This window comes from Lactuca sativa, chromosome 5 (genome assembly GCF_002870075.4).
Source record: "Lactuca sativa cultivar Salinas chromosome 5, Lsat_Salinas_v11, whole genome shotgun sequence".
Taxonomy (NCBI): Eukaryota; Viridiplantae; Streptophyta; class Magnoliopsida; order Asterales; family Asteraceae; genus Lactuca; species Lactuca sativa.
Genome location: NC_056627.2, coordinates 108,088,773 through 108,094,529, shown reverse-complemented (window position 1 = coordinate 108,094,529; position 5,757 = coordinate 108,088,773).

The following is a 5,757-nucleotide window of genomic DNA, read 5'->3' as shown; positions in this document are numbered from 1 at the left end:
TGCCAACTTTAATCTAAAACTAGATCCAAATGAAATATTCATCAAGGTTGGAGATTTATACCTCCAAAATATGCAAAAAGCGAAAGTAGATGTTGGATCTAAGGCCTTGAGTGAAACACCATAACCTCAACATTCTTCCTTCTTCTCTAAAAGCTCCAAAACGACACCAAAGGGATCTTCAAGCTTCATAAGGCACTCATACACTTTAGGGTTACGAAATGAGGAAGGAGGCTTAAGATAAGAGGGTGCATGAGGCCATAAAGATGCTTAAATTTGGTCAAAACCATATATTTTAAGGTTTGCACTCTGGCTACGCATGCCCAATATATGCATACAAGACCAAAAATTACAGAAATTCCATTATGGACCAATCTTGCAAACCATTCATAACCTAATGGTCAAAAGTAAATACCTAAAAAAATAAATGTTACATAGCCTCATAAAAATAATTTTAATAATTCTCGAATATAAAGGTGGTCGTTATGAAAAACGATTTAAGTAAATCCTCAATCATTCCTAAATTAAACTGAGACATATATTTAGGCATGCTAAATTAAAACATACATTGTTCCATAAAAAAACATTGTTTCATAATACAAGTGTATTGTTTTCCTAGCATACCAAATAAACTAAACACTGAGAGTGTAGTTCCTACTTGATTGTGCTCATCTAGTTACTCTTATGCAAAATATCTACAAGCCAATTACAAATATTAGATTAGCATTTAAGTACCAAGTACCTAAGTGTTATATGAAAAGTATGAGTTCTATCTAGTAGATACTTGAAGTAATAGTCTCTTCCAGACTTTCTTTCAAGATAAGAGGAGCATATCATCTTCCAGTGTCTAGTTTCTCCATAAAAAAAACAAGATCCATCAATGTGGGCCTTATTGGATTTCTTGGGCTTAAAGGTGTTCAGTCAATAAAATTTAGGCCTCCTAGATCACACAAGGTGATTCTTTTGGGTTTTTAACTATTCTTAGTTTGATGTTAGAAACATCTTTAGCATCATACTGATGCCTTTACTAGGTATCATGTTCAGGCTTATTGCTCATAGCAAATAGTTTAGGACAAGGACCTTTAAGTATATACAATTTCATATCTCTCACAAGATTGTCTCTTAAGAAATGAGCCCATTCATTGAAGTTGTATCTAGTGAATGTTATTATTTCATTAAGTCAATAAAGAAAAAGATAATTCATGGTAATAAGATGTATTATTTAACTACAAAATTTTAACAAAATTCGTTTAGTGTTTTTAATATTTAAACTCTTTAATAATTAATACCCCTTTAGTTTCTAAAAACATTAATTATTAAAGTCTAGGATCCAAGTTGCAAAACCCATAAATGGTTAAGGGACATTTGTCCCATTTACTTGAATCCCACCCGGTAGATATCGATTATCAATTATATATTACTATATAATTCCTAGATTTATAGGATTGCTAATAACAAATTTAATAAGACATGTTTGATCGCATCTATGCCTTAGAAATCTCTTGCTTAGGTGACCTTTATCACAAGATATTTCCAATCAAAGCATCCAATTTGAAAAACATATGTAATCGGCCTATAACTTGGTTATAGAAATCACGAAGAGACCTCGGCCATCAAAAGATAATATTAATAGGTTAGGTGACCTTTAACCCATTAGTGCATATAAGAGATGTGTGAGAGTTGTTCAAGACGGGTTGCATAGATTTGAGGTTTGAAAGGGTCTTTTATATGTTTTGTAATTCTAGTTTTTAAAGACATATGATATCATGTTACTACATGCACATAGTAATCCATGGTACCAATTTTCAAAAGAAAATCACTTATAAAGGTTCTATATAAAAAGATAGTTTTTATGTAATTTGATGTGATTCAATTTTAATAAGCGGTATTAAGTTTGAGTGTATTTGAACCTTTTATATCTTTAATAAAACTTCATTTTATTACTTATATGTTTGGAGTTTGTATAAGTTACAAAACTTACCATTTTAAAACTTATAATTTAGTATTTCAAAATTTGATGTTATTAACGTTTTTATAAGCCGGATTTTCTTTTAAAACAATAACTTGTCACATCTTTTGTCCACATTACAAATTTTGAAAACAAACTCCATGTGATGTTTATTTTGTTCATAAATTATTTTAGCATGTGAAAAACTAATTTATCAACCATACATAATAATTGCATAAAATAAACAATAAAAACATGTATAAAAATATATGTGCATAAACATAAGAAACTAATGACATTTTTGTGAGCCAACACAAAAGTGTCAAGTCCATTCCTAAAGAAACATTTTAAGGGACCAAAAAATCTTCTTCTAATGTTGTTGTAGAAGCTCCCACTTGAGAAAAACACCATTTGTTATAAAAAGACTGGAAAAGCTTCTTGAAAGCAATATTTCAGCAACTGTGGCTAAAAGTCCGACGGCCCTTAAGAAACAACATTAGTGACACTTTTCAGAACCTGTCGCCAACTTTCAACATGTTCTTAATCTCAAATATTTCTCTTTGGTCTTCAAAAAAAGGCTCCAACTTCGTTTCTTGTTACATTTATGTACAAATAAATTATATCTAACAAGTAATATATTACTAACAAAAATAAACCAAAAAAACTAATCTATTTAGTTTATTACAAACCATATGAATAAATAAATTATTGTAAACATTTTTATAAAACAACAAATACGACAACATAACAAACACAATGGTCATTGGCTAGTTTATGCATATCATACAGATCAACATACACATTAAACAACCTCTGTTTTTCTAATACGATTTTAAATAACAAAAGATACATGAAACTTTTTTCACATGAAAAATAACAATTATAAAATTATCATACAAATTATGTATGAACTTGTTTTTATACAAAACCAAGTTATCCATATTTTCCAAAAACTGATATTTCCAAAAATCAAAAAATCTAACCAAACTTGCAATGTGTCTCTTGATACCAATTGTTGAGTTTATTCAAAATTAGTTTCAAAAACATGATTTTAGGAAACGAAAGACTTGATAATTTGAATAACATAAAAAAAAAGTTTATACCCACCAAGGATCATCTTGCAAGTTGTAGAAAGATTAAACACAAACCAAAGAAGAGATGAATAAATAACAACCTTTGTAGTTCTTTGGGTCCTCTTAGGAGGCTTGGAAGTTGATGGAGAATGATGAACATAAGAGATAACAACAATGACTCAAGCTGATGTAGAATGTTGGTTCTTCTTGTATAAAACTCTTAATCTCTTAAGCTTTATGTTCATATCAAAATAATAACATATGGAGAGGAAAAAGGTGCAAGTAATCTTCTAAAGAATGAACAAAATAGAGAGATTATCACACACTACATGCATGTTATGGTTTTGTATATGCCAAGAGAGTCTCCAAGTGAAAGACGCATAAAGTCATTCAACCAGTTAGTCCATGGACCATTAGTCCTTAACACTTTAAGAACATTATGCCTCCTATACTGTGGCAACCTGTTATTTTCAATCTTGTAAAAGTCAACCAAAGTCAACAAAGGTCACACATATCTAGTAAAAGTCAACCTTGTTGTTTTGTTAATTTAATAAAGTTAAATTAATAATGTTGGTATGTATAAACTATTTAGTAAAGGTGTTGTAGAATTTAGAAGTTAAACCACCCAAAAACCAAGGATTCTCGCATACACCTGTAGAATTTAGAAGTTAAACCACCCAAAAATCGAGGATTCTCGCATACACCGAAAACCCTTGGATTGGCTTTTCTCCTCGGACCGAAAACCTTCGCAGTTCCTTTATTCTCCTTGTATCGCAAACCGTTTACGACCGAGAACCTCAAACCGCAAATGTGCGAGACTGAAAGCCCTTCCCAGCAGAAAACCTCCTCAGTGGGTTTCCCTTTTCGGATGAAAACTATTCTCCTCGGGTGGAGTACCTGACTAAGAACCCCTTCCTTATATTGTGTTCTTGACTGAGAACAACTAAACTGCCTCACTTTTTGTTTCATATATATGTATAACCGAAAAGTACCCCTCATTCTTACATCCTCGAACCGAAATCACTCCTTTTGCTCCCAAGATCATATGCGAAATCACCACTTTTCTCTCAAGTATCAACTAAAATTCAATTGAATCTTCTTATTCTCACACCGAAAACACCATCCAATCTCATTAACTTTCAACCGAAAACACCCTATCTCCTTAGTTACACCAAGAACACCTATAAACAATTCTAAGGCTTATCGTAAGTTTTCTTACAATGATTAAGTGTTGTTTAACACTTTAAACTTAGTATTTAAATTATTATATTTGATTTAAATACAATATCATGTGTAAATATTGTTAGGATACGATTTATAATATGAGTTCTAACCCAAAGATCTACACAACCAGTCGAGAACTCACACAAAAGGTGAGTTCATACCCCTACGTTTTCAAAAATTTTAACTGTTTTAAGGGGGGGATACAAGTGTAACACAATAAAAATTGTGTTAATATCTAAATGTTTTTAATGTTTATAAAATGTTTCCATTATAAGAATTATATATATATATATATATATATATATATATATATATATATATATATATATATGATAATTAGGATTCAACAGGCTTAGAATTGGTAATTTAACTCCATTTCCTGTTCCTTGTTTGGTTGTGGGCTTGGTAGAATTATTTATTCGAATGTCTATTTAATCACAATTATATAAATATTATATTTATATAAGTATAAAATGATTTTCAAATTTGTTAAACAAAAATATAATTTTTGCAAACTGTTTTAGTCCCATTTGGAAGTAAATATTGAATTTCAAGGAGCAACCATATTATAGATTTTACAAACTAAACAAAGATTTTCACTACACTAAAACACAAACATATAAACTATAATAGGTATAGTTTATGAAACATACATATTGTTTCCAAAGTTCATATTACAAAATGGATAATAAGCATATAAACTATAATAGGTATAGTTTATGGATCATATGCACTACTTTACATATTCATAATACATTACAGAAAAGCAAACATATAAACTATATTAAGTATAGTTTATGAGATATATTTACAGTTTATTCATTATAAAGTAGTTTTCATTATTCTAAGCGTAATCATCAATATAGCATTTGTAAGATACACTTCAAGTACTTATGTAAGTACCAACCAAGTCCTGAAATTATAACCAGAGTCCCCTGGAGGTAGAGCGTGACACTTGTGTATAGATCTATACAGGACTGACAATCCTACACCAGAGCTGCTTGCAACAGCTAGGCTGGCAAGCCTGTGGTGACAATTGTCGTACTGATTGCGACGCGTGAAGAACGTCATGTTCAGGCCATCTTAGGTCATCAAGCATGGTTATAATAACTCACAATTTGGTATTGAACAATATGATTAGTATATGAATAAGTGAACAACTTCACATAGTTTTATTTAATAACAAAACTATAATACAGTATTTTACAAGTATAGTTAGTAAAACTAAACGATTACAAATACACGGTTTTCATAACAGGTACAATTACTGATTTTTACTTCGGTACAGAGAAAACATATTTTTCATGAATTTTAAGTGAACTAAACTACATTTTTTCAACTTCTGTGACAACCCGAAATTTCTCTCTTGTACAATCCATTCAATTCAATTAAAGTAAGACCCATTTCTGTTATCTTTAGCCTTGTTTAGGGTCTGCTTGAGCGTTCTAAGATTAATCAAGGTTGAGGCTTAGGGATGAGTTACCAAAGTCATAAAGTTGCATTTCGGGCCAAACA